Source organism: Sciurus carolinensis, chromosome 17, assembly GCF_902686445.1.
Source record: "Sciurus carolinensis chromosome 17, mSciCar1.2, whole genome shotgun sequence".
In the NCBI taxonomy this organism is placed as follows: Eukaryota; Metazoa; Chordata; class Mammalia; order Rodentia; family Sciuridae; genus Sciurus; species Sciurus carolinensis.
The window spans coordinates 59,935,101-59,945,676 of NC_062229.1; the positions used below are offsets into that span (position 1 = coordinate 59,935,101).

At 38.7% G+C, this 10,576-nt stretch overlaps 1 non-coding gene across 1 annotated transcript; it reads right to left on the reverse strand.

Moving 5' to 3' along the window:
* Positions 1-8,480: 8,480 nt before the first annotated feature.
* LOC124969626 (U6 spliceosomal RNA) lies at positions 8,481-8,587 on the reverse strand. The gene has a single exon (XR_007106000.1). It is a non-coding gene; the product is annotated as a U6 spliceosomal RNA (small nuclear RNA).
* Positions 8,588-10,576: the final 1,989 nt, after the last annotated feature.

Here is a 10,576-nt window from a genome sequence, read left to right on the forward strand (position 1 = left end):
TTAGGGAAACTCAGAAGCCCAAGATCAAGTCAGGAATTCATGTTTCCAAAGGAAAATTCAATCAAAGAGGACTACAGTTGATTAATAAATACCCCCCTTCAACATACACAACTTTCTGCTCACAGTCCAGTTGACTAGCAAGGAAAGAGCAGGACTAGAGTGAGGGAAATAAGGTACCAGCCTTCCAAGCAAAATTTAAGGGGATGCCAAAAATTCAGTAGCAAGATATATAGTGTTTTCATGCAACATTTTAAAAAATAATGAGCTGTAAAGCTTACAGTTAGTGTGAAGACCCACTTAGAACCCCAGATGATTTTAAGCTGAAAACATTTAGGATTCAACAAATGTAGAAACAAGCCTTCTTGGAGCTTCCCTTATCTGACTAAAAGCAGAAACTTCTGGGAAATGAGACTGCCATAAATTCCCTCTTCGGGGCAGCTTTTACTCCCAGGAAGGAGACCAAAAGTAAACCTATCATAAATCCCCTCTTCGGGGGAGTTTTATGGCAATGAAGAAGATGGAAAGGCCACTTGCACCTGCAAGAGCAAGCATTATCACAAACTTCCTTATCTTCTGTTTGTTTTTTCTTGAAATCCATTTGTCTTTTCTAAAGAACACCATTTGGTCCTTCCGTAGAGGCTTTTTCTCCCCACTTCCTGTTCCAACCTAAGTTAGGTATATAAGTCTCTAACCATCCATTCAGCCACCTATTTATTTTCTAAGCTCCTATACACATGCAAATAAACCCTTTTTATCCTGCTGTTAATCTTTTGTCAGTTTAATTCACAGGCCCTTAAGTAAGCAACCTAAGAGGGAAGAGTTTTTCTTCCTGCGCTTGTTTGGAACTGATTGTTTGATTTGAGGCAGTTGGAAGTCTTACGTTCCACATCATATCAACTCCCTCTTAAAGTAAAGCTAGAAATATAAGGATTTGAATTTAACATAAGGGGTAAGGGGAAATAACAAAGATAACAGTTCCGTCCAATATGAAATAAGTGGAAAGCTTCAACATGCCACAGATTCTCATTTTTCTTCCTAAACATCCTAACACTTTCTCCCCAAACAGATTACTCATTACCTACAAAAATTATGACTACAGTGTTTTTGCAAAACAGATAATGAGGTATAACCAAACACATTTGGCTCAAAAACACATTTTCCCCTTCAGCCAAAATCCACTTTTATTATTTTTCTTATTAAGAGAAGAAAACAAATCCAAATAAGTGAATCAAAGAAAGGGTCTTGTTTTTTAATTAATTGGTTTCTCCAATTCAACCTTGTCTTTAAAGGAAAGCCAAATAGAGTCTGTTCAGAGGGCATATGAAATTGCCTCGTCCTGCGTCCCTTGGAAGAGCTCTCTTGTTTATACACGATGCCTCACAATGCAGAAAACGTAAACATAGGATTTTTCTCTCCCTAATCCGTCACAGCAGAACAAGATTTTAACGTGTCCCTCATCCTGGCCAGTTTTCCCTCACTCCTTCCTCCAGCTCAGTGCTTAGGAAAAGAATGGTGTCTGCCCAGAGGAAAGGAAGAGGTTGTGTGGAATCCAGATGCATGGGGACCCTAGTTTGTTTTGTCCTTTACTCCCAGACTTCCGTGGAAAGTATGTTATCCTTGATAATAGACATTCTAATTAGGGTGAGATGAAATCTTAGGATAGTTTTGATCTGCGTTTTTGTAATTACTAGAGATGTTGAACCTTTTTTCATATATCTGTTGCTCACTTGTATATCTTCCTCTGTGAAGTGTCTGCCCAGTTCCTTAGTCCATCTATTGATTGGGTTATTTGCATTTGGGGTATAAAGTTTTTTGAGTTCTTTATAGATTCTGGAGATTAGTGCTCTATCTGAAGTGCATGTGGTAAAGATTTTCTCCCACTCTGTAGGCTGTCTCTTCACATTGTTGATTGGTTCCTTTGCTGAGAAAAAACTTGTTAGTTTGAATCCATCCCATTTATTGATTCCTGCTTTTATTTCTTGTGCTTTGGGAGTCTTGTTAAGGAAGTCTGATCCTAAGCCAACATGATGGAGATTTGGGCCTACTTTGTCTTCTAATTGGTGCAGGGTCTCTGGTCTAATTCCTAGGTCCTTGATCCATTTTGGGTTGAGTTTTGGGCAGGGTGAGAGATAGGGGTTTAATTTCATTTTACTGTATCTGGATTTCCAGTTTTCTCAGCACTGTTTGTTGAAGAGGCTATCTTTTCCCCATTTGTGTACGATGAGTTAAAAAAAAAATACTATTCACAGCAAAAGGAAAAAAAATACTAAGAGAGAAAGAAAGAAAGAAAGTATGCTATCCCCTAACAAGTAATCCAGGAAGATCAGGAAGAGAAAACGTGGGTCTGCTCTGTCAGAAGCGCAGCATCTTCTCCTACTTCTTGATCTGCCTGCTATTTCCTAAGAGATCCTAGATTTACTTGAGCAACTCACAGAGCTGCTTGTGTTCAACCTGGGATGTAGTCCTTGTCCCTCCCGCACCAGCTTGTCACCATGGCTGCTTCTGCGACCATAATATACACCAGCCAGCATTTCTCTCCGCTCTACACACTGCCACCAGTCAAGCGGGTATTAGTTTCGTCCTATTTGCATTTAAAACCTACAGCCCCATTCCCAGGACAGCTCATGCAGAAAATACTGATGAAATTCACTAATAAGGAACAGTCGTGGTGACGGCCCACTAAATTCAGCAATACTCTACCAACCTTCCTGGACATAAGTGTGGGCTGTAAGAGGGTGTTTTTCCTCCAAGTAAATTCTAACTTTTTAAAATTGAAACTCCATGCTCGAATCATCAAGAAATTAAAAGATGAGCAAGATTTCTTCCCCCTCACTTCAGCAAATATCATATCCTATTAGGCTACAAAAATTCAGTGTATGATGAACCCTATTTAAATCTGAGGTAGACACCAAAATACCGTAATTTTTTGAAGGAGCAAGGAAAACATTAGAGAGCTAACCACACAGTGTGAGACCCAAGTAAATGAGCGTTGGATTATTAACATGTAGAAGTTCAAGAAGCCTAACCAAGCACAAATGTTGCCTCTGAATAAAATATTAAATAATTTTACACACCGTGAAATGCAAGTCATTCCAATGTAGTTTAAGTCAGTTGTACAGAAAACGAGTTGGAAAATTAGTCTTAAAAACAAGGGATATGGGGCTGGGGAGATAGCTCAGTTGGTAGAGTGCTTGCCTTGTAAGCACAAGGCCCTGAGTTCGATCCCCAGCACCAAAAAAAAAAAAAAAAAAAAACAAGGGATATGTCTGTAATCCCAGAGGTTTGGGAGACTGAGGCAGGAGGATTGCGAGTTCAGAGCCAGCCTCAGCAACTTAATGAAGTCCTAAGCAACTTAGCAAGACCAGTCTCAAAATAAAAAGGGCTAGGGATGTGGCTCAGTGGTTAAGTGCCCCTGGGTTCAATCCCTGGTACAATAATAATAATAATAATTATTATTATTATTATTATAAATAAATAAATAAATAATAAAAACCAAAAACAAAAGGATAAATCGAGTGCTTTAGATTCAAATCTAAACTAGAAGAAATTGGCCAGGATTCTAGATGACTGCATTAAATATGATCATAATGGAATACTTGTGTTTGTTACTTTGTTACTTAGCTCTTGCGTTTCCAAAAGGAGAATCTCCCTTCAACATTCTTAAAGTCTCTTAAGAATATTTCTCAAAATCTATTAAGGGATGGATTAACAAGATTGCGCCTAGAATGACAAATTCTGATCAGTTTAATTACCTAGAAATCTCTTTCAATTCTTATTCTTGAAATTCTTACTCAATTCCTTTTTAACCCAATAAGTCCCAAATTTTCAGTTCTGAGGATATTATAACAAAATTGACACAGATGCATTAAAATAAGCTGAAAATTATAACCTAGAGCTTATATTATCATATTAATATTAACTAATATTATATTAATTATTGTAATTGATTATTATGGTATATACCATATTTAAGTTTTTATAGGTGTTCCACATCTGGGATGATGGGACAAAATGTTAAGGAGAGTAAACTGAACTTTGTCTTCCCCTGAGATCTGCCTGTGGGATGACACACAACTTTGGAAAGAAACCAAAGATTCAGCTGTATGGGTACAGTTATGAGGCCTGACTCAGGGTTTGAGGGGAAACATAGACTAACTCACAGTAAGGTAGCACAAAAGCTTAATTATGGCAACAGTCTTCTGAGCGGGAATCTCAGGCCTCCTTCAATGCTCCTTATTCTCCCTTGCCCTATAAAGATATAAATTCCTGCCTAACATCAGGTTTTTAAAAATGGTGTGGGAAAGGATGATTATTCAGGGTTCTTGTGAGAAACAGAGTCAATAGGGTGTGTGTGTGTGTGTGTGTGTGTGTGTGTAGAGAGAGAGAGAGAGAGATTTATTCTAAAGAACTGGCTCATATGATGGCAGAGACTAGCAAGTCCAAAATCTGCAGGGCTGACTGGCAGACTGGAAACCCAGGGGAGAGATGATTTTGCAGAGTCTAAAGGGAATCTGGAGCCAGAATTTCCTTGGGGTACATCAGTCATTTTTCTCCTAATACTTTTGGTTAAAGGGTTTGGGGTGCAGCTCAGTAGTAGAGCACTTGTATAGAGTATGTGAGGCCCTGGGTTCAATTCCTAGTCCTGAAAAAATAAAAAAAAACGAAATTTTAAAAAGTCTTTCAGTTCATTGGGTGGGGCTCACCATGGGGCCCACCCACTTTATAGAAAGTAATCTGTTTTACTCTACTGATTTAACTGTCAATTTCATCTAAAAAAAGAAAAACAAAAAAAACTTCGCAGCAACATCTAGACTGATATTTGATCACGTTTCTGGGCACTGTGGCCCATAAAATTAACCATCACAAGTGAGGTGGGACATTTTTGAAGAAGTCACAAAAATTTTCAAAAGGGAAGAAAAAAAACAGGGAAGAGAACTAGAGGGCAAGTTTACCTGCTTTACCCTAATATGTAAAGGGAAGAGAATGGAAAAGCAAAAGCTTGATTTTATATTAACCAAAGTCTTTTTTATTTCCATTATTAACTGGTTTAAATATCTATTATATCCCCAAAGCACTAGATTCCATGTTAATTGTTCTAATGCCCCATACCTATGCTCTGGAAACCTCTCAAAATGTCACGAGGTGGTAGAAAGTGATCAGTGAACGATGACAACTCATTATGATCCAGTACTAGACACTTTCCAAGCGTTATCTTATTTCATCCTCAAAATAACCCTCTGAAGTAAATGGCAATATATCATCAATTCACAGGTGAGGAAACAGGATCAGAGAGGTGAAGTGACCAGCCTAAGCTCACCCACCAAGGAAGAGGAAGAATGAAGGCTGTCAGGTACATAGAATCCCAAAGTCAACATTCTTACACACTGTAGTAGACCATACATCTGTTTGTTTCCCCCACTCCCATTAATTCTTAAGTGCACATCAGTTGTTTGCTGCAAATAAATTGTGTGTTACTTGTACTACAAATAAATAGGAAATGAGAAGCTGAGGATGGTTGTCGATCTGTTCCCCAGCCTCTCTCTCTCTCTCTCTCTCTCTCTCTCTCTCTCTCTCTCTCTCTCTCTCTCTCTCTCTCTCTCTCTCTCCTGTTTTCCCACTTAAGACACCCAGCCAAGCCAGGCACTGCATGCCAGTGATGTTAAGTCACCTCTTTATATAGTTCCTCGAATGATGCCTGAAAGATAAAATGATATCGTCAATCACGTGCAGAAAGGAAATTTAGATTTAAACAGCCAAAACAAGAAAGGGAGCTAAATGTTACACATACAACTTGGGGTACTGTGCATGCAAAATATGGAAAAATTCCCATCATTCAGTGGGCCATGCAAATAAGTGCAAAGAACTCTATTTCTTAAGTATTTTGAAAGAGTGAACCAAGGATACAGGGCAGTCTGTACTCCAAAGAAATTCAGGCTCTTATTGGAGAAACAAAACTCCAACATAAGGGCAAAAAAATTATTTAAATGTAATTAAGCACCAATAATACTGTTTTAGGATCTCTGGGAGTTGAGGGTGAAATTTTTGCTTAATAATTGGCCTTAGTCTTCTAACTCTTTCAAGAAAACTCTGGGAAAGTGGGACTCTTGCCAAGAGGCAGTGAAAATCATTCAGTAACACTTTGAAAGTGGCATACCTTGGCTGCAAACTTCTAGCTCAATAAAGCCCTGTTAACAACCTGTTGTGACTTTCCAAATGGTTCATCTTCACAAGCTTTGCCTTCACAAGTAGCATCCAAGGAAATAAAAGTAACCATGAGTTTCCTCAAGGTTAAACGATAATATGGTCAAGTTGGCAGCACTTGCTGGCTCTGTATCCTGCCTGTGAGTTTCTAGATGGTCCACAATGGCAATTTGTGCTTAGTTCATGTTATGGTTTAGATATGAGGTTTCCCCCAAAAGCTCATGTGTGAGATGATGCAAAAAAAATTCAGAGGTGAAATGGTTGGGTTATGAGAGGCTTAACCTAATCAGTGGGTTAATCCACTGATAGGGATTAACTGGGTGGCAACTGTAGGCAGGTAGGGTGTGGTTGGAGGAGGTGGGCCATTGGAGGTGTGCCTTTGGGGTTTATATTCTGTTCCTGGTGAGAGGAGCTCACCCTCTACTTCCTGATTGCCATGTCCTGAGCTGCTTTCCTATACCATGCTCTTCCAATATGATGTTCTGCCTGATCTTGGAATGGAATCATCCATCTATGGACTGAGACCTCTGTAACCATGAGCCCCAAATAAACTTTTCCTCCTCTACGTTGTTCTTATCAGATCTTTTGGTCACAGTGGCAAAAAAGCAGACTAAAACAGTCCTTGTAGCCCAGTGCATTGCCTGGTATACAGCAGATGCTCCATAAACAAACTATCAATCAAATGAAAAGTTGCAGGGTGATTTGGGGATTGTTCTTCTTATATTTTTATGATCCCCAATTCTTACCAAGAGCCATGTTTGGAGGTTCCTTATCTTGGTATAAATCTGAAGTCAGAGCAATTCCAATTTTTTGTGGAAACCCAAAACCACTAAAACAAATATTTTGGATTTTCTGGAGCTGGTGGGAAGATGGAAGAGTTTCTTAAGGGCAACAGAATGGGAGAGGGAGATGTTTCTCAGGGAAAATAGGAAGAAGACAAAGGATGGAGTATTCTTTAATAGATAGGCCCCCTGGCTCATCATGACAGCAATCTCAGGTCACCAAGACCTTAGAGGGGACTACTCTGGAATGCTCCTAGATAGACTAAAAGCTAGGCACCCTGGTCCCACATTAGTCCTCATTCCATACCCTAAGTCCAAAATGATCATGCAATGATCATGAACGAGTATCTACACAGTGCCCCACACCCTCTTCGGAACCATGTGGACCTGGGAGACCTGTGTACAGCACCCAAGGTGGGGACGTGGGCTGAAGTGGGAAAAGTGTTCCCATAACAACTGAGGTTACAATGAGAACCATCTTCCCCAAATGAGAAAACTTAAGCAAAGATTTAAGAAAGTTAAGAAATGCAATTATTCTTCCACTTACTAGGTTGTAGATGGAAATTCATAAACACTACAGCAGTTTAGTTTACAAATGACAGACAGTAAGTGTAAACTACTCAATTAGGAGTGTATTTATCATCCAGTGAAGCCAGGTGAGGTAGTAAATATCACTTTGCAAGAAGCACATCCATGTAGAGGCTTGCTAAGATGTGAAGAGGCCAACATCAACCCTGATGTGGGACGAGTCTGATGACCCTAGGGTTCTGGTTTGGAGCCTCAGGGAAGAATAATCCATAAGGCCACATCTAGCAGCTTCTTTAGCCCTTTCCTCTTGCCTGACTATTCAAATTACCTATCCACACCCCCACAATTTAAATTCATTTTGATGCTGGGATTAGTAGTTCGTCTTTGTAGCAATCCCACTTCCTATGCTATTAGTAACAGCAAAATACAAACATCATGATAAAATTAGCAAAAACAAAAGTGGTGGTATTATCATTTACTTCATTGCCAGGACATGGATTCTTAAGGTGAAAAAAAAAGAAAAAAGAAAAAAAGAAATAAGGAAATTGCCTCACATTATCATTTTACAGAGAGCATTAGTGTTAACCTCCATTTTACAAATGAGGAAAAGAAAGACCTAAAATGGTTTAAAACTGCCTGTGTAGATGGTAAAGGGAGGATGGGAATCCAAGAAACCTGACTCCAGAGCTCTTGCTTTAAAATTTTTGTTTCATTAGGGTAAAAGCACTTCACATGAAATCTACCCGACAGTTGTATACCACCGCACCTGGCTCTTAACAGATTTTTAAGTGCACAATACTGTATTGTTAACTATAAGCACAGGCACAGTATTAGTATTGAAAATCTCTAGAATTTCTTTGTCTTATTTGACTAAAACTTCATACCCACTGATTAGCAACTTCCCTTTGCTAACTTCCCCCAGACCCTGGTAACCACAGCTCTCTTCTTTGTTTTTTGTTTTTTGTTTTTTTAAATATGGAACACTTCATGAATTTGCGTGTCATCCTTGCACAGGGGCCATGCTAATCTTCTCTGTATCGTTCCAATTTTAGTATATGTGCTGCCGAAGCGAGCACCACAGCTCTCTTCTTTGCTCTTATCTGACTATTTTAGATAACTCAGAAAAGTGAAATTCATACAGTATTTAATGGTTATTTCACTTTGCATAATGTTTATCCTTCCAGATTCATCTATATTATCACAAATGAAAGGAATTCCATCTTCTTTACTTTTTTTCTTTTTTTTGGAGGGTGGGGTACCAAGATTGAATCCAGGGATGCTCTACCACTGAGCTGTATCCTCAGCCCTTTTTATTTTCATTTTTGAGATAGTCAGGCTGTCCTCAAACTTGTGATCTATTGCCTCAACAGGATCCTGAGTTGCTTGGATTACAGGTGTGTGCCATTGCACCTGGCTAGGAATTCCTTTTTTAAGACTGAATAGTATTCATTGTGTGTGTGCACACATGCCACATTTTATTTTTTTATATATATATATTTTTTATTGTAAACAAATGGGATACATGTTGTTTCTCTGTTTGTACATGGAGTAAAGGCATACCATTTGTGTAATCATAAATTTACATAGGGTAATGTTGTTTGATTCATTCTGTTATTTTTCCCCTTCCCCCCACCCCTCCCACCCCTCTTTCCCCTCTATACAGTCCTTCCTTCCTCCATTCTTGCCCCTCTCCCTAACCCTAACTCTAACCCTAACACTAACCCCTCCCACCCCCCATTATGTGTCATCATCCACTTATTAGCGATATCATTCGTCCTTTGGTTTTTTGAGATTGGCTTATCTCACTTAGCATGATATTCTCCAATTTCATCCATTTGCCTGCAAATGCCATAATTTTATCATTCTTTATGGCTGAGTAATATTCCATTGTATATATATATGCCACAGTTTCTTTATCCATTCATCAATTGAAGGACATCTAGGTTGGTTCCACAATCTGGCATGGTGAATTGAGCAGCTATGAACATTGATGTGGCTGTATCTCTGTAGTATGCTGATTTTAAGTCCTTTGGGTATAGGCCAAGGAGTGGGATAGCTGGGTAAAATGGTAGGTCCATTCCAAGTTTTCTAAGGAATCTTCACACTGCTTTCCAGAGTGGCTGCACTAATTTGCAGCCCCACCAGCAATGTATGAGTGTACCTTTTTCCCCACATCCTCGCCAACACGTGTTGTTGCTTGTATTCTTGATAATCGCCATTCTAATTGGGGTGAGATGGAATCTTAGGGTGGTTTTGATTTGCATTTCTCTTATTACTAGAGATGTTGAACATTTTTCCATATGTTTGTTGATTGCTTGCAGATCTTCTTCTGTGAAGTGTCTGTTCATTTCCTTAGCCCATTTGTCGATTGGATTATTTGCATTCTTGTTGTAGAGTTTTTTGAGTTCTTTATAGATTTTGGAGATTAGTGCTCTATCTGAAGTATGATTGGCAAAGATTTCCTCCCACTCTGTAGGCTCTTTCTTCGCATTGCTGATAGTTTCCTTTGCTGAGAGAAAGCTTTTTGGTCTTGAATCTATCCCAGTTATTGATTCTTGCTTTTTTTTCTTGTGCTATGGGAGTCCTGTTGAGGAAGTCTGGTCCTAAACTGACATGTTGAGGATCTGGACCTACTTTTTCTTCTATAATCTGCAGGGTCTCTGGTCTGATTCCGAGGTCCTTAATCCATTTTGAGTTTAGTTTCGTCATGCCACATTTTGAACATCAGTTTATCTGTTGATGGACATTTAGGCTGTTTCCAAATTTTGACCATCATGAATAATACTGCAATGAACACAGAACTGCTAATAGCTCTTCAGGATTGACTTTCAATCCATAAATGGGATTGCTAGCTCATGTGGTAGTTTTATTTTTATTTATTTTGTTTTTTAAACTTTTAAAAATCATATAATTTAAAAAAATTTTTTTTCAATATACTTGACAGTAGAGTATATTTTGACATATTTATACAAACATGGAATATGTTTGTACAAACATGGAATATATCTTATTCTATTAGGATGCTAGTTTTATTTTTAATGCCATAGTGTACCATTAAATAATCC